Source organism: Panulirus ornatus, chromosome 46 (assembly GCF_036320965.1).
Source record: "Panulirus ornatus isolate Po-2019 chromosome 46, ASM3632096v1, whole genome shotgun sequence".
NCBI classification, from domain to species: domain Eukaryota; kingdom Metazoa; phylum Arthropoda; class Malacostraca; order Decapoda; family Palinuridae; genus Panulirus; species Panulirus ornatus.
The window spans coordinates 40,278,266-40,303,342 of record NC_092269.1 but is presented as its reverse complement, the minus strand read 5'-3'; the positions used below and the strand labels follow the sequence as shown (position 1 = coordinate 40,303,342).

Sequence of the window (25,077 nt, the reverse complement as noted above, 5' to 3'; positions counted from 1 at the left end):
CTACAGTGGTTGAGTGTCATGCAAGGGTGTGTTGGGCAGCAGTACCTTCTTGGTGGAGCGGAGAGTTGGAGGGACTCATTGTGGACATCCTTCCTCCCTACAGCCCCTGCCCCGCTCCCTACCTACCTTCCCACTCTCCTCCTCCTCCTCCTCCTACCTAGGGTATACTCCGACTTTCTTCACCTCACTAACACACTCCCGGCGGGCCGTACTGCTCCCTGCTACCCCACTCCACTCCTGCTATAGCTACGTACGTTGCGATGCTACTCTCTGTTGCCCGGCCACATCCCTCACCTCTTGCCACGCCGCGCCGGTCACACTGACCCCTTACTTCCACTCCCTGCTGCTGCTGTGGTTCGCTGCTGGGTTCTGCTGCCCTGCTGGTTCTGTCGATGGAACTCCTACTGGCACTGGGCAGAGGGAGGGAGAGGTATAGAGAGTGGGGTGAGATGTGGAGCGGGTGGAGGGAGAATGAAGAGAGAGAGAGAGAGAGAGAGAGAGAGAGAGAGAGAGAGAGAGAGAGAGAGAGAGAGAGAGTCAGGCAGGAACCTCCCAGCCACACGTCCACCGCGCCTGAATTCACCCTAACCCTCGGTGTCAGTCATTCACTATTACTCACTCTCGCTTAGTTTCTTATTCTTACTCAAACACTCACTCGTTCAGCCACTCAGTCAGCGTCATCAAGGAACTTGTTCAGTGTCACTCATTTACCATTTCGCAAATACTGACGTAAACTCACGTACTTTCACTGCTTTACTAGAGTAGGACAGTTTCTCATTATCACTCCCTCTCTCACTCACACCAATGTGGTCACACGCACTCGGTCACACCCCTCGATGCCGTGGATGAATTTCATGGACGGCAGAGGAAGCAGCGTACAGAGGAACGCGTAGATTGGGACCACTGTGAAGAGCGCTCGGGCCTCATCAGGGATGACAGACGCCTCGCCTGCTGGACCTGTCTGGCGATAACATGAGGGCAGCCTCACTCCAGCCTTCTGCTCGACCTGGACGTGTTTATTAACCAACATGGCACAGGTAAAACCTGCCCCGGTCAAAGGTCATCTCGGGTGAAAGGAAAAAAGGGACGTAGAAATTAATCAGGGTTCTGCAGGTGTTTTTAGACTTGATTCTTTAAGGTAGAAAGATGATTGGTAGAGGGAAGGACGAAACGAACGAGGGAATTGCGCAAGCTGGCTGTTCGTCATCTCGGGTGAAAGGAAAAAAGGAACGTAGAAATTAATCAGGGTTCTGCAGGTGTTTTTAGACTTGATTCTTTAAGGTAGAAAGATGATTGGTAGAGGGAAGGACGAAACGAACGAGGGAATTGCGCAAGCTGGCTGTTCGTGTGTGTGAGTGTGTATACGGAGCTTCAGACGTGGTCTGAAGTAAACACCTGACAGTAAACAGGAGGTTGGGATTCGAGTTTGTTCTTGCTTATTTTGATCACATTCTGATAAACCCAGCGATGATAAACCCAGCGATCTAGTCTAGGCGGGGAGAGTAAATACTCTCTGTCCCATGTACACGACGGAAGCACGGCCGTACGATCCCAACATTTGGTAGTGTTATCATCTACGTGAACCTTATGACGAGAATCGGGTCGTAAGTCGAGCCATCATGCGTCAGGATCGTACCGTCGTGTTCAAGTGTCCCAGCGTCGCGTCGCGCTTCAGGCTGGCATGCGTTCGTTGCTGTGTGCTTGTGTATTTATTTGTCCACAGAGTCCTTGCAGTGAAGGCTCATTTCTGAATCTCTCTCTCTCTCTCTCTCTCTCTCTCTCTCTCTCTCTCTCTCTCTCTCTCTCTCTCTCTCTCTCTCTCTCTCTCGTCGAGTAAGGCAAGGAGCTTCTCCCGTGTTGGAGAAGGTGTGAAGCGTAGGACATAATCAGCCCTGCCACCCGGCGTTAAGAAGAAACACTTGGCAGAATAAGGCACGTAAGTAGCCACCACATGTGTGGCTTCCAGCGAAGACTTGCCTGGTATTGACGTAATACACGAAAGGTATTTGGCAAGCAATGTTCTGCCTTGGCCTCCTTCCCCTCCCCGTGGACGCTTCACGCAAGGGAATTACGATAGCCACTCCAGTGGAAAGTGTGGTAATTCTTGCTATGTGCATTACGTACCACTGTACTCACACGGTAGCACACACTCTCCACACAAGGCGATGATGGGTGGCAAGCACTGCAAGGTCTTCCTTTCTCTGTTCTCTTTTGACTGGAGGAAATAATAGCAGGTTAACATTACAAGATCTTGATCTTATCTACCTTCTCACGGTTTGAGATTACACGTATTCCCGGCTGGCGTGTGTAACTGATATGGAGCAGCAACGTCGTCTGGTGGCGGTGATGGTCGAGCCAGACCTGGACACCGATCAGGGTAAGGTGCAATCAAGGTCTTGACCAAGTGAGTATAGACGCCGCCATGCACCATTCTTCACCCAGACATACAACGTTATCATACAAATCCACATATGGTGCGGTGAACATTATACCACTTATACACATATGGTGTGGTGAACATTATACCACATGTACACATATGGTGTGGTGAACATTATACCACATGTACACATATGGTGTGGTGAATATTATACCACATGTACACATATGGTGTGGTGAATATTATACCACATGTACACATATGGTGTGGTGAATATTATACCACATGTACACATATGGTGTGGTGAATATTATACCACATGTACACATATGGTGGGGTGAACATCACTCAGCCCAGAGGAGGTATGTCATAATTTATACTTGGCGACCCTGGGAGGCCTGAGCCCCAGTTTTCCTTCATAGTTCTCTATCCTTACGTCCGCCGTGGAACACCGCTAAATATTATTCGTGGAGTCGAGAGATGCGACACGTTCAGTCAGGGATAACAGGGTCAACATCAGAAACCCAGAAGTGTTTAATATATCGTCTGCCGGCACAAGAAACGCCCCTGGGCTGCTCAGCGGAGGGTTGTGAAAAGTGCCGTGAGAAGGAGCAGACCAGAGCGGCCAGGATGTGATGGTTACCATGGCCCACGGGTGGCAGCCTCCCAAAGCCTAACAGAGCAGCGGGTCAACATGACAGCTCAGTCCGGCACGGCCGTGTCGAGATAGACCTCGGAAACCATCGGAAGGTATATATATATATATATATATATATATATATATTTTTTTTTTTTTTTTTTTTTGTACTTTGTCGCTGTCTCCCGCGTTTGCGAGGTAGCGCAAGGAAACAGACGAAAGAAATGGCCCAACCCCCCCCCATACACATGTACATACACACGTCCACACACGCAAATATACATATCTACACAGCTTTCCTTGGTTTACCCCGGACGCTTCACATGCCCCGACTCAGTCCACTGTGTATGTACATGTGTATGGGGGGGGGTTGGGCCATTTCTTTCGTCTGTTTCCTTGCGCTACCTCGCAAACGCGGGAGACAGCGACAAAGTACAAAAAAAAAAAAAAAAAAAAAAATATATATATATATATATATGGAGAAAAACTGGAGGAAGTGAAGTGTTTTAGATATCTGGGAGTGGATCTGGCAGCGGATGGAACCATGGAAGCGGAAGTGGATCATAGGGTGGGGGAGGGGGCGAAAATCCTGGGGGCCTTGAAGAATGTGTGGAAGTCGAGAACATTATCTCGGAAAGCAAAAATGGGTATGTTTGAAGGAATAGTGGTTCCAACAATGTTGTATGGTTGCGAGGCGTGGGCTGTGGATAGAGTTGTGCGCAGGAGGATGGATGTGCTGGAAAAGAGATGTTTGAGGACAATGTGTGGTGTGAGGTGGTTTGATCGAGTGAGTAACGTAAGGGTAAGAGAGATGTGTGGAAATAAAAAGAGCGTGGTTGAGAGAGCAGAAGAGGGTGTTTTGAAGTGGTTTGGGCACATGGAGAGGATGAGTGAGGAAAGATTGACCAAGAGGATATATGTGTCGGAGGTGGAGGGAACAAGGAGAAGAGGGAGACCAAATTGGAGGTGGAAAGATGGAGTGAAAAAGATTTTGTGTGATCGGGGCCTGAGCATGCAGGAGGGTGAAAGGAGGGCAAGGAATAGAGTGAATTGGATCGATGTGGTATACCGGGGTTGACGTGCTGTCAGTGGATTGAATCAAGGCATGTGAAGCGTCTGGGGTAAACCATGGAAAGCTGTGTAGGTATGTATATTTGCGTGTGTGGACGTATGTATATACATGTGTATGGGGGGGGGGGGTTGGGCCATTTCTTTCGTCTGTTTCCTTGCGCTACCTCGCAAACGCGGGAGACAGCGACAAAGTATAATAAATATAAAAATATATATATATATATATATATATATATATATATATATATATATATATATATATATATATATATATATATATATATACAAGACGGACTGTACGTTTTCAAAAGTTGGAGTGGTTGTTACAGTTCGTATGAGATGATAAAGTTGTGGTTGTGCGACCTTAACGTGCGGCATAAGTTGTATGTGTAACCTATGTATCGTCACGTCAGTAGGTGCCCTGGTCGACCATATATTCTTGCCTGTGTTGCTGTACGTGAGGCGCCACTGGTGGCGGTGGTAGTAAGATCTTTCATGGAGAAGCTGCGCACATGAGAGGTCATGTACACTTACGGTGACAATGTCTTGTTAACATGATAGGAGATCCTTAACTGGATCCTTAAAGCGGATCACCGCCAGCCACGTCCCCCGTCAACCAAACCGAGTCGTACACGTCAGCCTCGCAAGCCATCCTTGTGTGTGCCCCTGCTGCCTCGCCAGTCCCCGGCCTCCTGCAGGTAGATCTGTCCAGCGAGCTTGTTGGTGTCAGTCTTGACGGCAGACAAACGTGGGAGGAAGGTGTGTCACCAGTGCCCGTGTCCCCGGCAAGTTTACCTCAGGTGCTCTTGGTCTCGTGTCCACGTTCTATGCGGATTTGACACTCTCAGACGCTCTGCGCCTGAACTCAACGACTTGTACACAACTTACAGTCTTCCTAACCTCTCCCATGCCTCTCCCGCCTAGTCTTCATCGTAGGGCGCGACGGGAAACTGTAAGAAAAGTGCAACCCACTGTTCCTTCTAACTCCCACCAGGCATTACCGTGACCTCGCCACACTGCTCGGGAAAAAGCTACTGCCTCACTCTCGCCACCGTCTCCTCTTGTCATCAGGGATCCCAAGTCCCTAAACTGCAGTTGGGCAACACCGTCGCATCGAGCCCATCCCAACTCGTGCAGAACGAAACAGGAACAGCCCATCCTCACCATTGTAAACGTCATTAGTAATCACTAGGTTGTATGCCGACCTCCACCCTAACTAGCCTGGGTAAAAACTGAGGAACCGCCTCCTCCCCACTCTACATTTTTGCAGTCCTGGGGTTCGTGTTGTGTGTTTTCCGGTTTTAGCTGTGTTTCAATAAACCAGTGTTTGTTATTATCAATCCTTATTGTTATTGTGATTATTATTATTATTGTTATATTTTTGTTATTGTTGATGATGTTATTATTGTTAAGGATGTTGGATGTTGTTATTATGACACAAGAAATTCATTTAACAACAGACACGTTAGAGGAGTGTGGAGGCCGTTCCGTGCCGACCTACACTACACCAGCAAATTAGATATGTTTTGGTGTGTCAGATTACCCGGGGTTGATCCTGCAGGATTACCGTGATCCTGGCGCTACGTGAGTGCCACCACCCTACTGTGCTGAATGCCTCAGTCTCCGTCTTCACACTACTAAGCTTTTCATTCGCGTCTTGAGTTGTGAATGAGTGGTTTGTAATGTGTCTACCTCCTAGATACTCGGATATTCGACATGACGAATACTTCAGCTTCCATGTGTGTGTGTGTGTGTGTGTGTGTGTGTGTGTGTCTTGTACTGTACTCCGCATTCGTCTGTTTACTGTCTGTCCGTCTGTCATTTCCAGGACGGGCGTAGGTGGCACGTTGCCGATGGGCAGGTGGTGTGACGCATCATCCAGGAGGAACATACCATGTAGGTGACCACATGACACACCACGAGATACCACTGTCATCGCAGACATGTTTTTTTTCTTGCGTTACGAGGATGGCGCGGGGCGGGGCGTGGCGTCTGGAGGACCAATATGGCGGTGTTTGAGTGCCGCGGGCTTCAGGCACCCCCCGTCACTTGCTGGGCTGCTTGCCTACCCCCCTCACCCACCAGCGCCCCGCCTCCTGGACAGATTTGTTGCGTCTTGAGGAGGACGTCTGGCCCGCCTCGTGCTGCCACAGGTGACTTGAGGAGGACGTCTGGCCCGCCTCGTGCTGCCACAGGTGACTTGAGGAGGACGTCTGGCGCGCCTCGTGCTGCCACAGGTGACTTGAGGAGGACGTCTGGCCCGCCTCGTGCTGCCACAGGTGACTTGAGGAGGACGTCTGGCCCGCCTCGTGCTGCCACAGGTGACTTGAGGAGGACGTCTGGCCCGCCTCGTGCTGCCACAGGTGACTTGAGGAGGACGTCTGGCCCGCCTCGTGCTGCCACAGGTGACTTGAGGAGGACGTCTGGCGCGCCTCGTGCTGCCACAGGTGACTTGAGGAGGACGTCTGGCCTGCCTCGTGCTGCCACAGGTGACTTGAGGAGGACGTCTGGCCTGCCTCGTGCTGCCACAGGTGACTAGCTTATTGCATGACCCGCACGTGTTGCTCCGCTTCCCGCACGTAATGTGACGTGTGTACGGTCATGAGGTCGTGTGTTGTGTTGGTTCGTCGTGTTGCCATCCCTCATGATTGATGATGTAGACGAATAGACGGTCATGAGGACGGGTGATGTGCAAGGTTAGAGCAACAGCAACAGTGTTAGCAGTAGATGTACAGGTGTGTGTGTGTGTGTATGTGTGTGTGTGTGTGTGTGTGTGTGTGTGCTGGTTCCTCCTCCTGCTGCCCCTCGCAGTCTGCTGTATCAAGTGGTTGAACGTTCACTTGATGATGGTCTTCGCCTTACTAAGTCCCCTGGTGACAGACCGGTTCACTTTGCTGGCCCAGTGTGCGGGTCAGGCTTGTAAGCTGTCCTGAGGTTTTTTGGCGTGGATGATGATTCGTAGACCACATGATGGTTGGTATTGGGTAGGATGTACTCTGTCTTATGTTCAACCGTACATGAATAGATAGGTAAATATATAAATAAGTATACATTGTCATTCATTTATCATTATGTATTCCTTTTAGGTGATTGATTAATACTAAGAAATAATTTTGCACCCTGTTCTGTGGGGCTAACACAGCTGTGTGGTTCTTCAAAACTGTACGAACTTTTAGTTAAAAGTTGAAGGTTAATAAACCAATTAGCATAAATCCTGGGACACGTTGTGTGGACTTGTTTAATTTATATAAGTTTCTTGGCCATCAAGATCTGCCACCGTGGTTCTCTTGATAATTTTTTATTCCGGGCTCAAGTTACGGCTATGACGTGTTAAGATCATGCTAATACACAGTGTGGGAGGAACCCGTTGTTTTCTTACAAAAAAATGATATAGATATGGTCTGGTGTACATAAAAACCTTGTGGTCCGTCTGCCGTGTGTATAAAACAACCCATGGCTCTCTTGTGTAACTAGTAAGGTTTTTACGAAGAGGAGACTGCTAGGAAGGAGATGAGATCAGCGAATACATTACAGTGGCATCTCGTTATGTACTTCTTAACTACGTAGTTAGTCTACACTCGGACTGTGGCATGGCCGCATTTCACCCTGTAGAGATAATCATTTGATCGGTTATCAGATGATGGTAGAGATGCCCACATGCTGGCTAGGGTTCAATTATAGACACTTATGTCCATGTTTACAAGTGTGGGGTGGATGATCATAGACACACGAACCAGAGCCACACATTTCACAACATTTCTCACAACATGAACTTTACTGGCTGGTCCTTCTTGAAATTCTGAAGAGTTTGTTCCACTAGTTTCGTTATGCAGCGATCACGTTGAACTCGTTTGATATAATAGTTTTTTTTTCCTTTTCTTTGTAAGTCGAGATATAATCGTGAGTGTGAGAATATGTTGATGCGCAATTCTCGTTTCCTGTAGCATACTCGTTCATCTGCTTTTCAAGTCATATCACTTTTTATATTATTGTTTTTACGTCCTAAATAGTCTTAACTTGTTCCTCTGTCATATGATCTTTTTCCTTACCTATCCTGGTTGCAGTGTTTAAGCATCAGCCTTTGGTATGGGATTTATTTTCAAAAGAATTATGAGAGCCGTGTCTGGTCAAGACGCCCGCGTTATGGTCACCGTTACTGACTGTGTCATATTGGGGCCCACCGTGGGTCGAGCTCGCGTGGGTTCGAATCCTGAGAGAGGTATTCGGCCCACAGCAAATCCCAACTGTTCATCCTTTCCTCGGGGCTGGTCGATAAATGGGTGCCTGTCTTAGGCTGGTGTCTATGAGAGTGTGTGTGTGTGTGTGTGTGTGTGTGTGTGTGTGTGTGTGTGTTGGAGTAAAGCCATGATACATATATATACAAGGGTAAGACACGGGGGTAAATGTCACCTTGGGGGAGGCTGTATCACTGGAAGCACAGTCTCGTTAAACAACTTCTGACTTCTAAAGGAGTTTACATATCCCTGCTACTGGAAGGAGAACAGCCTTGGGCTGTAGGAGCCTTTAGAAAGAAGGTCCTGGGTAACAACAGGACTGGACTCGCTCAGAGAAACTGGTGCTGGGGTGATTATAGAGAGAGATGAGCCAATATGTGCCATCAGTTGAAACAGGAATGAAGGTGGTCGGAAGCACCTGCAGGAGGTCGACCATCTTCCCCTGCTGCTTCCTCAGGAGGCGACCCAAGTAGCGCCTCCCTCACCACCCCACAGTGGGCGGGTCGTCCACTGTGGCAGACACCTCCACGATCAGATAACTTTCCTGGTAACCGTGAGTGACTTCTCTCTCTCTCTCTCTCTCTCTCTCTCTCTCTCTCTCTCTCTCTCTCTCTCTCTCTCTCTCTCTCTCTCTCTCTCTCACACACCTCCCCCCTGAGCCACTTTAATTCCCTAAAGCATGACAGTGGTCGGTCGGCCCAGCGTGCGTCCCACTTCACCGCAGCAGAGTGGTCGGCCTGTGCCACCCGCCCGCCCAGCACCACGGGCACCGGGGGCTTGAGCTCAATCTTCCAGCCTCAGTGGTAGGTGTGTGGTTACTGGGAGAATGGTCAGTGTGTGTGGTATTATCCTGCATTTATGTGTGGTTACTGGTCCAACTGGGAGAATGGTCAGTGTGTGTGGTATTATCCTGCATTTATGTGTGGTTACTGGTCCAACTGGGAGAATGGTCAGTGTGTGTGGTATTATCCTGCATTTATGTGTGGTTACTGGTCCAACTGGGAGAATGGTCAGTGTGTGTGGTATTAGCCTGCATTTATGTGTGGTTACTGGTCCAACTGGGAGAATGGTCAGTGTGTGTGGTATTAGCCTGCATTTATGTGTGGTTACTGGTCCAACTGGGAGAATGGTCAGTGTGTGTGGTATTATCCTGCATTTATGTGTGGTTACTGGTCCAACTGGGAGAATGGTCAGTGTGTGTGGTATTATCCTGCATTTATGTGTGGTTACTGGTCCAACTGGGAGAATGGTCAGTGTGTGTGGTATTAGCCTGCATTTATGTGTGGTTACTGGTCCAACTGGGAGAATGGTCAGTGTGTGTGGTATTACCCTGCATTTATGTGTGGTTACTGGTCCAACTGGGAGAATGGTCAGTGTGTATGGTATTATCCTCCACTTATATTTATGGACGTAATTCCCACTGTCGTAGTGCTAATGAAATCGCGTAAGTCACCACCCACCCCCACTGTGGCTGTACTGCCACGGGTGATTCATATTCCTTCCACTGTGAAAGCACTGATTCATGTCATTAGATCTCCACTGAACCCCACTGGGAGGCTCAGTACTATGATCAGAGTGCCCACTGGCTTCCTGGACCACTGTAGACACAGAACTTTGGGTACTCCAACACTGGGGATATCCACTGGAAACATCTTCAGAGCCGTAATGCAAACAAGGCAGCAGCAGCTCACGTCAGTGGGAGTGATTAAGACGGTTGCGAGGCGAGCCGTCGTATGTTATAAGCACTCGAAGGAAGGTACAGTACTTGATTTGATTTATGGCCATAACCCCGGGGGATGTATTGCGCATCCCATGCTCAGTACTTGAGGATAGACCGTCCGAAGTGAGTGTGGTGTTCATCCACGCGTTGACCCAACTGCTGGTCAGTACTGGTGGACGGGAAGGGACCTACAGTAAGTTGTCCCGGCAAAATGCTTGCAGGGAAAGTTGTCACGCGTTTTGCCTGTATTTCAGTCCCTCTTGATCTGGCTGAAGGTCGGTCGTCGCGTCAGATTAAACTGTGGTATTAATTACCTGCTTTTTGTTAGGTTGTAACATGTTACTTGGCTGTGTTGTTGTAAGAGCTGTTGTATTGTAAGATGTATTGTTAAATGTGTTGGTGTAGAAGCTGTTGTTAAATGATAAGATTGACATTACTGTAGTTATGGTTGAGAATGGTCACCATTACTGGTCTGTAGTTACAAAGGTTCTGTTATTGGTTTATATTTGCGAAAGTTTCTAGTTATTGATCGATATTCACAGACGTTCTCATATTCACCAATATTTAGGAACGTTCTCCCTTACTGATCAGTTATTGATCAATTTACAGAGGTTCTCTGCTACTGTTCTAGTTTTACAGACTTTCCCCATCATTAATATTTATTTACGAATATTGTCAACTATTGATCTGTATATGTATATATACGACCGTTCTCGTGCACTGACCTACATTTACAATTAGTCTCAGTTACTGATGTATATTTACGAGCTTCCTCAGTCATTGATACATATTTACACGTTTTCTAAATCAATGTTGTCTGTTTGCGAACGTTCGCAGTCTTTGCTTTAGACGTACAAACGTTTCCACATATTCATTTGTTTGGCCAAGCTTCACCGAAGTGTGTTCTCATGGTGTACGTGTTTCAGTAGTGTAGCAGGGTTGATGTGTCATGGTGTAGTTGGTAGTCATACACGAGCACACACGTCCAGACTTACCTGGTTATGGCCAAACTTCTGATGGCCAGTACAAGGCACTTGTTGCTGTTCCAGGTGTGGCTGGGAGCCTGTGGTCAGCACAGAGTGACACACACAGCAGTGTGTCAGGCTGGGAGGCAGGGATGAGGGGAGGTGAGTGTCACAGAGCGAGGCACACACACACTCACAGCAGCAGCAGCACAGCGCCCACGGCCCGCATCAACACTGCCTCAGCCGCGGCCACCCTGACACTGACGTGAGGTCTGACGCCCTGATATAAGGGAAGCTAACCCCCTCCCACCACCCTCTCCCACCCAACGCACCCTTCCCCCCCACTCTCTCTCTCTCTCTCTCTCTCTCTCTCTCTCTCTCTCTCTCTCTCTCTCTCTCTCTCTCTCTCTCTCTCTCAGGCTGTCCTGATATTGTCCCGTACCTTCTCTTTCTTCTGTGGTGCCTCTGTTTACGGGTGACGAGGAGAGCAGTTACGTGCTGGTGTTGTTGAGCTGATGGTGATGCAACGTGTAGTGGCTCTTGGTGATATCGGCTCCATGTCTGTGGGAATTAAAGATAAGATTCGCAAGACAATAACGGTAAGATCCGCCCTTGCACAGACGCCAGAGGTAGACGAGAGACTTTATGAATGCGTGGCACACATTTGTATTGAACGCAATTTGATTACAGTGGGAGATTTAAACAAAGCAGTAAAGAGGAGGGAAGACTCCCTCTCTTGTTGCCCCGGACGTGGAACCTTCTTACATTTGCATGATATTGTAATGATGGTATTCGGTGAGGAACCTTCTTGCGACGGGAACACGTGAAAGCTACGTAGGTGCAGCTGCACACAAGCATCTGCTCGAGGATGTCATGGCTGGTGAGGTATGCTAGAAGCCATGACCGACAGATCTTGATGGAGGCAGCTCTCCATTGCTGTATCAACGTGATAGTCATGAACACTGTGCCAGATGGTAGACACGTAAATTTGATTGGTCTTCACAACGTTCTTGATAACAATCACACAGGAGGTAAGCAAGGAGGAAGACTGGGGTGTGATCTAGAATGACGTCCAGTCAAGCGAGCGTTGCGTAGTAGCGGTGAACAAGACAAACAACATCCCGGGCTCCACAGATACGAGACCAGAACGCAAATGTAAGAAACTAATCCTCATTCCGTGCAGGTTCCTGATGCGCCTCCACCTTGAGCATTATAGTCACCCCGCCAGGGGAAAACAGCAGGTCAATCATGATAGAGGGAGGACATCGGGGAGGTACCAAGCCATCAGGATAGAGGGAGTACAGCTGGGAGGTACGAAGATGATTCCCAGACTTAGAAACGAATCATATGAAAACCTTACACACGACCTAAAGTTATTAAACTCAGAGAGACAGGTTATGAAATGACGTAAACCTGGTATACTACGTTAGTAAAAGGCTAAAGGTTCGATAATCGTTATGTAAGTAGTTGCTTAAGACTCGATCAGTTGTGGATACACCGTCATTGGTCATGGCTGTACTGGGGATGATGCTGGGTACTTCCTCCTCAGCAAGATCCACAACACTGTGTAATGCTCTACCAACAAGACGAACTGGAAACATAAACACCTCCAGAAATAGACTGCGTGAAGACCTCCGTTCAATCCCACGACTGACGTTACTTGTCCCTCTGTTGTTGAAGTGTTTCATGGAACACTTGTGTTGCCTGCAGTGTTACATAGAACATTAGTGTTGCCTGCAGTGTTACATAGTTATCGGAAGTGGATGTAAAGATTGTGTGGAAAATATTAAAAGCATCACTATTAGATACTTCAGCCAAAGCTGGAGTTTTCTTCAAGTTTCACGGTAAACCTTTTAAAGTGGCGCGAAAGTCATGCTAGAGTTGTGGGTTTGATAGTAATTATTTCTTTTGATTCCTGTATGTAACTGTACAAACTTTTATGGTACAAACTTTCATGGTACAAACTTTCTTCACGTTATGAGGCAGGTTAAGTTACAGCTTAAACCTTTTATAGTAGGCATAAGTCAGGCAGAGTCCAGTTTACAGTCATGGGTCCAGTGCCAGTCAATTCTTCAGATGCCGGGGAACAAGTGTATCATTACCATCTGGTTGACGGTTTGTAAGGTAGGACTGGGGTCAGGTTGCTGTTTTATGGTGTGACTACAGACGACACACTGACGGACGGACGGACGGACGGACGGACGGAGCGACTCCCAGTGGTCTACCATGTTATGCGGGCGACAGAAAAGAAAGTATCCTTCCTTAAGTCATTATCTTGTCTTTCTCTCGTCTCCTCACAAAGCTCATATTCTGATCACTTCTCGTGTCACAATCAGCCTTGAAAGGACCCAGAAGGCGATCTGGTGTTGTTTTCATTCCTCTGTGCTCTTTTGTATCTCTCCTCGCACTGACCCTCCCTTTATATCTATCTCTTCCAGCTAGTGTCTTTTCCATCTCGCCCTTCCATTCCTGTTTCGTTATCTTCCTTTTCATTAATCTACTTCTCCTCTCTTCCACCTTGCCCTCCTCTTCCAGATGCAGTACGTCCTCGTTGCTACATCATCATAGATGAAATGGTAACTGAGATGGTACGTGTTTGACAACAGGTGTCTGTTGGTCATCCTGCTGGGAAGACGTAGTTAGATCTTGAGTGTGTCTGCTGTGTTCCTGTCATTCCCCTGTGCTGCTACAGGTCCTGATTCCATATTGTTGTAAGTCACTTTCTTGTTAAGAGATATCCAGAATGATTTCTTCGCGTATTGTACTTAAGCTAATAAGTACATTATGATATGTAGGAATGATAAAACGTATACTATGAACTTTATGTAAAAACTTTTAAAGAACATATTTGGCGTAATATTACTCCAATTGTTCGCTACGTCAAGCTTCCTGTGTGTGTGTGTGTGTGTGTGTGTGTGTGTGTGTGTGTGTGTGTGTGCTGGGGGTGTCTGCTGTTGTTAGGCTTGCATCTGGCGCGTCACGGTGTTCGTCTTTTCATAAAGTTTCATCGCCTCCGACGCCACGACCCTTCGGCACAGGTGGGGACGACCCTTGAGCTTCGTCGTGGTCAAGTAGTTAAGCCGTAGATACCGTCTATGACCGCCGGACTTCGATGGTTCACGTCTGTTTGGATGTTGTCGCTGCCCTGCTGTTGCTTGTGTTGGTGTGTAGCCGAGATTCATCAGGTGTGGGTAAACCTGCAGCTGGTCGGACACATGACCGTCATGAAGTGGGTTAACGACTCTCATGACCTGTGAGATATATCTGCCATACATACCCATTCACATCAACTACACACAAGATGTACATTTGCTGTGAAAGTGTACTCAGGCGCCGTGAAGTACTATGTCTTTATGTACTATACTGGACCATATCCAGTACAAAGCTTGTACACTAGTCTGTGTGCATGTGTACACCTACCAGTGAGTGCATATGTACATGAGGCATACCGTGAGTGCATCACACTATAGGATGGTCATATTAACATCTGCTGATGAAGGAGATCATCCAGAAAGAATACTATAAAGAAACTCGCGGTGAGGCGCACGTCAGCCAGTTAGCACAAGTAGATGATGTCGTCCCAGTGAGTCACATCTTAGCTGGTGATATTCCTTGTCTCCCGGCCGTAACGATCGTTTCATAGAAATACGTTTAGACTTGGATCATCATTGAGTCGTACAAAGATCTTGGTGATCTCGCTTCATTGTCAGACAAGAGATTTCTGCCTTCAGATTTATAGCCCACGAGGAATTCAAGTGTGGGTTCGGGATTGATGTAATCTGTTCAGGGAATTGTGTTGTGAGGATGAGGTTCAACACCGGGGCATAGTGCTCCATGGCCAGGAGGACAGGAGATGAAGGCCTAGTGTTCCCTGCCCACAACAGATCTAGATACATGATGAGATATATGTAGGGAGGTAGGCAGGTAGAGGGTCATAAACAGGCTTACAGGTAGACTGTATCAGCGTTGTAGTTCCTACGTAGACTGTGTCAGAAACTGAGATATTGTACGACAGGAGACTTTTGTTGTTATTGTTGTTAGGTTGGGTGGATCCATGTCTGTAAGGGCCACAATCATCAGCCTGCCTCCCTCTCCTCGTCTGTAGTGGTGTCGTAAAACGAGTGATTACTTTTCAAAATACCTAAAACGAAAGAATTTTTATTTGTGATTGGAGTGGTTCTGAAATGGTCATGTGTGATGACTGGAGTGGTTCTGAGGTGGTCATGTATGATGACTGGAGTGGTTCTGAGGTGGTCATGTGTGATGACTGGAGTGGTTCTGAGGTGGTCATGTGTGATGACTGGAGTGGTTGTGAAATGGTCATGTGTGATGACTGGAGTGGTTGTGAGGTGGGCATGTGTACGTATGTTCAGGTGGGTTGACAACCTAAGTGTGGGAGGTGGTTAACTGCTTCAGTTCCCCCGTACCTTCAGCTCCCCCACGTGGTTGGTGTTTGGCAGTACCTCAGTTATGTTGGGTCACAATATGTTTTAGTCATAGTGTTCCCACGCGCTTCCTGCGCCCAACTTCTTCCTGTAGGAATCCTTTCTTTCCTTGACGTTTCCTTCATTCCTTCAAACTCCTCCCGCTCCATCACGCTGCCCTTATCATACATACATCCTGCTGTTGTCGTGAATGCATCTCTGTGAAGGTCTTATCTTCTTTATTTCTTCTTCCACATCATGATAAAGTGCTCCTACCAACAAGTTTGTTTGTCTTCCTTTGTCTAACACTGTCTGGAGAAATACAGTTACTTATGTATAAAATGAATTTATCAATCAACTGCATTTACGAAAAGGTTTTCATGGAGAGTAGAAGACCAACTGTGAAATTAGTAGAAAATGGTAGATTAAAAAAGAAATCCTCCTTCGTCAGAGATTCTTACACTTGAGTCAGTGTCAGGTTACCAGAGCCTCGCCCACACGTCCTGCCCCACACATTGTGGGTACCAGGGGTGACGGGGGCGGTATGGGGAATGGGGAGAAATAGGGTGGTAAGGGGAGGGGTACCGTTCACAGGACTCCCACTCGTTCATGTTGACGGCGAGAGACGCATCTGAATGGATGGAAGGGGAACGGTTCTTGCCCACCCTCCCTCCCTCCCTCCCATTCCTTTCACTAGGAGAGGATTAGGGTCCTGTTCGCTACCCTACACACACTAGGATATTTACAACAACGTCACATTTGACTCACTCACGCTCTGAGTTACATGTTTATTATCATTGTTATTATTATTATTATTATTATTATTATTATTATTATTATTATTATTGTTGTTGTTGTTGTAGTTGTTGTTGTTGTTGTAAGGCACCCCAACATTGTATACATATATAGAGAGAGGTAAACATGGTCTCTCGCAACACTCCACACCAAGAGAGAGTGTAGGATGGAGTGCATGAGATACCCCAGCTTTGCATATAGGAAAAAGTAGTGACAGAGAGGTCCATCCAAGACTGGGTGTCCTTGTGTGCAAGTCCCTCCCTCCCGGAGGGCACCAGCAGAACGTTGCTGGCAGGAAATTCCTCTGACGGCGCCGCGCATTGCAGTGTGCCTCACGATGATCGAAGCCGGTGATCTTGAATGACCCGATCGTGTGGGGTGACACGCCAGCCACCGTGAGCACGTCAGAGGTACGTGTCAGTAGGGCAATGAAGACACAAGGAAAAACATGGAAACCAGTAGAGAGACGAGTGGATGATTTGATAACACCAAGCGAGCTGTTGTATACGGCGGAGGGGGGGCGGGCAGCACAAACAGATGTGGGCAGACATTGTTGGTATGTACACACCTGGCTGTGTGGAGGCTGCAACACCTGATACTATTGACAGTCTCACACGAGAGGCGACTCCCCCCTGGGGCTAGCCTGGGCTGGCCACCGACTGGATCCCATCGTCTTAAGCCGCTACTGTGTACCCGTACGATGACGGTAGTGATAAGGACGGGCGGCCGGGAGAGAGAGAGAGAGAGAGAGAGAGAGAGAGAGAGAGAGAGAGAGAGAGAGAGAGAGAGAGAGAGAGGATAACGAAAAGGGAAGAGTAATAGAGAAAATGGAGCCCAAGGGAACGAAAGAGGGGAAAATAAACGAGATGAATAGAAAGTCTTGAGAAATATGAAAACGAATAGAAAGAAGAAGAAGAAGAAGAAGAGGAAGAAGAAGTAGGAGAAAATGAACTAGAACCACTTAAAGAAAATAATGTGCAAACGCATAGAGTGAGCAGTGGTGTAGAGTGAACATAAGTGTGGAACTTTAATGTGGAGAAGCAGCTGAAGGTGGAGTTGATATTAAAGGGAAAAGAACTTGGAGAAAGTGTGAGAGTGAAGTGTTAGTAGTTCAGTATTGACCCAGCCAGCTGGTGCTTAATAAGACACTCGGGATAAGTTGGTAAATCGCCTGGAGGTTTATCGTGCTGGACGACTTCATGTTATGTTATTCATTCTCTGGTGATGTTAGTGAAATGCCTGCCACTGTGCACAGGCCTGGTACACGTGTTCCTCTTCTTGACGCGCGACTTAATTGATTTGACACAGACCATCATACAGTGCTACGTCCTCAGTGTTACGGGAAACCACACAGGGGAACTGTCTTTCGTCACAGAGGCTCCGTGACTCTTCTCTTTGCTAGTTAATTCATAATTCTGATAAAGTTTCGAGATATTTTATGGCGTTCAGACGCCATCCATGACCAGAACTAGATCAATATTAAGAGTAATCCCTGCCAGACGGAGGTATTATTGTTCTGACCGACCATACAGCTCCTGGTGCCTCCTGTAACGGCAGGCTGGGGTTTGATATGCGTCACACTCTTGATCTTCTCATATTTCTGGTTCCATGTCTGTTTTTCTCCCCTCAGCATGACTGAGTAACTCTGAAAATTATTGTTGTCAGACTTTGGAGACGTGGTCACACAAGGTGCGTGGTCATTGATTTCAGGGTCACCGCGTCCCGTCGACGTCTGTATATGCCTGGCGGGGAGGAGTTATTTGACCGTGCAGGCCCCTGGCGTCGTCAGCGGAATAGGTCATGATAACGTCATTCTGTGGTTCCTCGTTACAGCAGAGCGAGAACCAGCGTACCCCAGACCTGAGACACCGGCCAAGCCACAACAGTCTGGCTACAGGTTCGTCTAGGATGAAGATTAGAGTTACGTCCGTGACTGACTCCCTCACCCGCACGGGAGACCAAGTGCTCCACCCAGGCCCCCGCTGGGTGCGACCAGGAACACCACCACCCCAAGCTTCCCTAACGCGGGTCAAATACGCCACGGGAGGGGACAGTCACGCTAAGGTCAAAGTTCGCACGAAGTAACGCAACTACGCCCGACCCACCGCGCTGCAGTCCTCCCCCTCGTCTCCCCTTCCCCCTCTCCCTCACCCTCCCCAACCCACACATCCTGGCGAGGAACCAATAAGGAAGCCTGGGAGAGTGTCCTTGCTACTTGACGCCGCAGAGGAGTTGGACGCTTCCTAGGTGCTGTAGGCGCTGCCACTTGACTGCCTCACCTCTCCTCCTCTTGCTGTAGGTCTGGCCGATCTCGGCCGCGACCAAGTCCGTCGCAGTGTGTGTGTTTGCGTGTGTGGGATCACCCATTTGACGTCACGTCGGGTATAATAGTGGGGCTAACGTGAGGTCATCAGCTTCCTTGGCCTGCGATGTCCCAGCGGATGGATTATCCAGGATTCAGTGACTCGCTCATGGTCATCCATTAACCAGTCCACCACCTCATCCCATGTAGGAACCAGTCGGAGGCAGCTGCAGGCGGTCGGTGGCGGCTGGTTGTCGTATTACCCTTTGGACTCACTGACTTACTCATGAGTCAGTTAACCAGTCTTCACGACCCGAGAACCAGTCACAAACCCTTGTTCCCAGGCGGCCTGTGTCACCCTCTCTGCTTCGTTCCTTGCCCATCGTGACGCGCCCCCCCCCCCCCTCTCTCTCTCTCTCTCTCTCTCTCTCTCTCTCTCTCTCTCTCTCTCTCTCTCTCTCTCTCTCTCTCTCTCTCTCTCTCCCCCCCCCTCCCCCGTGTGACCTTCCCGTGGTATGTACACCAAATCTTCACAGTTTTTCTCCGTGGTTTATGATCGTGTCGCTGAACCTCAGGAGGAACTGGTCTCCTTTCTCTTTGTTATTTATGTATTGTTTATTCATCCGGTTGGTTAGGTTAGGTTGCTTATGAATTTAGTTACTTGGTTAACTGGTTATTACTCTCGGCTAATGTTAAGACGGACAGGAGGAGGATGTAATTGTTGCCGTAACTGAAACTTTGCCTCATTACCTCATAAGGTGGAGCCTCATTACCTCATAAGATGGAGCCTCATTACCTCATAAGATGGAGCCTCATTACCTCATAAGATGGAGCCTCATTACCTCATAAGATGGAGCCTCATTACCTCATAAGATGGAGCCTCATTACCTCATAAGATGGAGCCTCATTACCTCATAAGGTGGAGCCTCATTACCTCATAAGATGGAGCCTCATTACCTCATAAGGTGGAGCCTCATCACCTAATCAGAAAACCAAACCTTCCCCATCCCCCCCCCCCCCTCCTGTAACCTCCACCTGTAGCACGACCATCCGTCAGTCGTGCGATCACCAGGACCTTTTCGAACTCCTCCCTTGGTCGCACGACGCAAGTCGTACTTTTCCCGCCACCCGCATGGGGCACGGCGGTAGGCCCCGTGCGCATGACTCTTCTGAACCATCAGACTCAAGGGCGGTACCGTCGTGTTCAAGGGCCGCGCCGTCGTGCGCCAGGGAGCTAGGCAGTCTGTGGGGTGATCTCGATTTCCTGGTTGGTGTTGTGTGTGTGTGTGTGTGTGTATGTATGTTTGTTGGTGGCGTTGTCCTCATGTGTGATGTCCGCCTCATGATGAGTTCAGCAGCATGGGGGGAGGGGGGGGGGGAGTTAAGCAACACAGCCTACATATCTACCCCCCCCCCCATTGCCTTTGTTCAGTGCCCCCCCCCCCTCTCTCGTCGTGAGTGTTAGCGACACATCCATAATGCAGCCGTGTGTGGAGGGCTTGCACAGCTCTGTGTCTCTCCTGCGACTGCTGACATTGGCGCCAGTTGTTTAACAGGGCACTGCAAGGCAGCTCTGACTTTGCCCCGGGCACTGCGAACAACTCTGCCTGGGTACTGTAAACTGTGCTAGGCAGTGAAATTATGAGTCTACTCCCTCGCCGTATTGTGTCCTGCAGGAGGAGTGTTGGTGAGGCGTGTCCCTCCTGGTAGGAAGATGGGCAGGTGTAGACAACAGTGTATGTACACTGGAGGTATCCAGCCACTTAGTGTGTCTCTCCTGGTTGGTTATCGTCCTTCACGCCTCACTCTACTCTTGTCATATTCTTGGTGTTTATATAGAAAAGATTTATTATTTCATTAATGACATAAACTGAATCAGATATTCGCGCTCTACTACTACTACACCTACCGCTACTACTACTACTAAACACGCGCACGCGCACGGAAGACGAGATAGTACTGTGGAAAAATGAAAACAAGGTAATATTGTTATTAAGAAAGCGTGTGTAATCTGCTATCCTCACTGATAAAAGTATAATCTGAAATATCCATGAAGATGTATATAGCTGAATTCCTTTTTAGACTTGAAGATGAATATCTTTACCTAACCCCTCGAGCACTATGGTGCGACCCATGAGTACGATGGTACGAAACTTGGGTACAACAGTATTACTCGTGAATACGAAGTTACGACCCCTTCATCAACTCGGTACAACGACCTTTAACCACGACGGTACGACTCCTACGATTGATGATCTGGTTGTGTTTGTGCGGAAGGCGTTTTGATGCATGTGTTTTATGATAGAAGATGTTAGGAACTACGACACTGATAAGTCTATGTAACGAACTGACAGTTTTCTCTTCGCAGTACTCTGACAACAGTGTTGTCGACCTAGTCTTAAGAGTTGCCACTTGGTGACTTCACCCTAACCAGTTCATTATGAAGGGAAATTGAATTGCATCATGGCAGGGCATGTGGGCCGTGGGTAGCTTGTACTCATGGTATATCCTGACAGTATCACAGGCCGTAATGACTGTAACGTCACACTAGACTGCCCAGGTTTGTTCTCCATAGATAAGGGAGACCATGCTCAAACAGGTGAGGTGAAGGGAGAGATATCATCCCTGTGGGGCGTCCAGGGAGTAGTACGTCAGGTGCACCGTTACCCCTCGTTGCATCCCCACCTCTGTATCAACAGTGTTCCACCAGCGTATCCTGACTTGCCTCATTATCCTAACACCATCACCATTATATCCTCACTTCCCCCTCCCGTCTCCTCCTCCTCCTTACAGTCGTGTCCATCAAGTTGTGCACCGTTGTCATCCTGTGTCCACTCCTTCAATACCGCATCTTCATTCAGGAACTTCCTCTCTCCGTCAGCATCATATCCTCAGCCCACGACACCACATCATTCCTCACCCCCACGGCACCATGTCCCCACTCCCTCCCTCACTAGTCTCCTCACTCCCTCATGCCCATTTCCTCACGCTGGTAATCAGGAAACGTCACATATCTAAGGTAGCTGACGTCACGCTGACCCTTTCTTCCTCTGTCAACAGTCTGGCAACGTGATAGACGTAAACAAAGGGGGTGTGTCTGGCATGTAAACACGCACCGCCTGTGTGTTTACAGTGGCATAGAAGTGAAGCGTTGGTGGTCGTCAATGATGTTTGATTATCATCTTTGTTGTCATACGTGAGTGTGTGAGGAGGAGGAGGAGGAGGATCCCTAGGTTGTGTGGGCTGCTGACAGTCTGATAAGTATGATGATGAAAACACGATCGTCAAGTGTTCAGAAGCGGTGTACTGTTACTTTAAATATATGTGCTACGAGAGAGAGAGAGAGAGAGAGAGAGAGAGAGAGAGAGAGAGAGAGAGAGAGAGAGAGAGAGAGAGATTACAGGATCCCCCTGCGTGTATCCCTTGGTCTTCCGGCCGTCGTGTCCGGACGTTATCAAGTGTTTTAAGACCAGATAATAAGAGAGGGAAGACCTGAGCGGCGGAGCAGCTCCTGGGTCCACTGGGAAGCTTCTCAAGGCTTCCTCCGAGGCTTCTCGACTGGTGATCGTTCCTCTTAAGGCTTCTCTAAGAGGCCCCCCGGCCGCTTGATCACTTCTCCTGGAGGCACAGGGCCGGCAAACGTGAGCTGCTGCCTTGTAGGGATCATGGCAGTGTTGTGAGTGTGACGACCCATGCTGGTGACGCTGCTCCTGGGAGTGACGGGGTAATACCTACCAGTAACACTTGCCGCACAAACACACGAGTTAGAAATGGAGGGATTGTGACACCTTACGCTGGGGTTGTGGGGTGGGGAGGTTAGGCTGGGTTGTAGGAACGAATGAAACAAACAAACAAACAATGATCTTTAGAAGTTTATTAGTAAATTAAAGGAATGTTAGGGCTGGGGTCAGGCCTATGTGAGGGTGACTGGTGTATGGCCGCCCACTGGTGTCACGTGCCACCCACTGATGTGAGGGACCGCCCATTGACGTAAAGGGGTGTCACGTACCGCCCACTGTTGACTGATACCACCCGCAGGCTTCATGGACCGCCCACTGGTGTAAGGCGCCACCCATTACTGTATGTGCCTCTTACTAATACGAGGTGCCACCCATTGCTGTAAGTGCCGCCCCTATTAAGAGATATCGTAAATGAGTGTGAACCACAGCAGTACGTGGGGGACTGCCTGCTGCTGACCACTGTTGCACCGTGCCCACTAGTACAACCCGACTGAGGCATGACCCACCAGTGTAAGTATTGGCCACTGGTAAAACTGTAGGACCAGCCTGTGTTGCCATTAGCGACATCTGTGTTATCATTTTGGTTCTTGTGGACGAGCAGCAGGGGCACCATCACTTCCTGTCAGGAGTCGTTGATCCCTGATGGTCATCTGTGGAGCGTCGCAACTTGCGTAAAGGAACATACATATTTGGTCGACGTGTTAGTTGGTCTAATGGTAATGCGTACACACCAGCGAGAACTCTTGCTGGTTACGGGGTGCTTTCAGACCCCAAGCAAAAGCATCGATGACATCACAACAGCCACAGGAGTTGCTGTCTTTCGCCGCCGTTCAGTCGAGGCGTTGCTGTGAGAGTATGTCTCCGAAAGGCTGCTCGCAATAAGCTTAGCTCGTCAGTTCCTGCTGCTGAGACTGGCTGAGGAGCTTGGCCGTCGTGCTGTGTGAGTACCGTCAACAGTACCCTGCGGTCACTGGTAGAGACCGCTCTTGTGGGGGGTCATGAAAGGGGTAGGTGATATGTGGTCAGGAGGGGTCAGCTGTCAGAATTCACTCTCTGGTACAGGAAGGTCGAGTTAGCACGTACCCTGGTAAGGTCAGATATGACGTCGACCTTATTGTCAGTTTCATGTCGTATTCATCATACTTGGATGAGGCGTGGCTGCTAGACCACGTGACGGTTGTCAGAGCGAGAAGGGGGAAGCGATGACAAAGGTACAGCCTGCGGCTGGTGTGGTACAACAGGGAGGTCATTACTGCTGGTAGGACATCTTGTGTACCGACGAGACGCTCCGCCCGCCGAGTGCCTCATCGTCTGGCCGGGCAGATCGAGTTCGAGTTTGCGGCCCTTCCACCGCCGTCTGGGCACCTCCAGCAAGGGTGTAACGCTTGTATATTTACTGGTCCACCTCCACGATTAGTTTGACACCGTTACATCTTCTCGTAACGGCCCCTTTCGTGGCTGTACGTCTCACAACCTGGTTGGACAGCCTCTGTTACGGTTGTTAACACCCACATTCCGTCAGGCACCTGTACAACCAGTGGGCCCCTACTGTAACACTGCCAGTAACACGGCGTTACACTCACCTGTCACAGTCACACTGAGGCCATAAACACCAACCTTATTACAGCCAGTTTGATCAGAAACAATTGTACTTTTTCGTGTTGATTATTGAAGGAACCGAACATCCATGTGTGTTCGGACCTCAACGCTCACTCTTATATTGATATTATAACTTTGATTTTAACTGAAAGCGCTCACTATGTTTTGATTCTCGTAGCAGGAAGAGACTTGTCTAAGGAAGGGCCGGATGTGGCACCTTCACATCCATACACACACACTAACTGACACAACTTTAGTTCCTTTGCGACACACTTGACTTGCCTGTATACACTCAGGACGCACTCATGATCCTCAGATGCACTCAGGAATTGCTTGCATGCTTTTCGTGTATTATCCCATCACCTCCAACTCTGTTGACAAAATTTAGATTAAATTACAGTAAACGATTCATCACATAACGCTGGAGAGGTGTTCTCTGAATCCTGGGGCAAGGTACGAGCCTGACTGCCATACACACTTTGTTGTGACTTAAACCTTAGAAGAGGAGGATTGTTCTTCTTTTTGTCTAAAGATATTATATCTTTGTTATTGAAGATCATCTTAGATGGTTTGCCGAAACACACTGATTAGGACGGACGCTTACAAGTGTTTTGGTATGATTCTCGTACCTTTTGATCACGACGGTACGATCCTTGATCACGACGGTACGATCCTTGATCACGACGGTACGATCCTTGATCACGACGGTACGATCCTTGATCACGACGGTACGATCCTTGATCACGACGGTACGATCCTTGATCACGACGGTACGATCCTTGATCACGACGGTACGATCCTTGATCACGACGGTACGGTCCTTGATCACGACGGTACGATCCTTGATCACGACGGTACGATCCTTGATCACGACGGTACGATCCTTGATCACGACGGTACGATCCTTGATCACGACGGTACGATCCTTGATCACGACGGTACGATCCTTGATCACGACGGTACGATCCTTGATCACGACGGTACGGTCCTTGATCACGACGGTACGATCCTTGATCACGACGGTACGATCCTTGATCACGACGGTACGATCCTTGATCACGACGGTACGATCCTTGATCACGACGGTACGGTCCTTGATCACGACGGTACGATCCTTGATCACGACGGTACGGTCCTTGATCACGACGGTACGGTCCTTGATCACGACGGTACGATCCTTGATCACGACGGTACGATCCTTGATCACGA

General features: G+C 48.6%; 2 protein-coding genes across 4 annotated transcripts in view; one reads left to right on the top strand and one right to left on the bottom strand.

Moving 5' to 3' along the window:
• LOC139763283 (phospholipid phosphatase 1-like) overlaps positions 1-11,271 on the bottom strand; it is a 63,455-nt gene extending 52,184 nt beyond the window's left edge. Inside the window, exon 1 of the mRNA XM_071689237.1 lies at positions 11,039-11,271. The gene's annotated coding sequence lies outside the window, so the exon portion shown is untranslated. The remainder of the gene's footprint in view (positions 1-11,038) is intronic.
• Positions 1-25,077, top strand: part of LOC139763286 (uncharacterized) — a 407,190-nt gene that overhangs the window by 61,615 nt on the left and 320,498 nt on the right. The gene's annotated exons all lie outside the window — the stretch shown is intronic.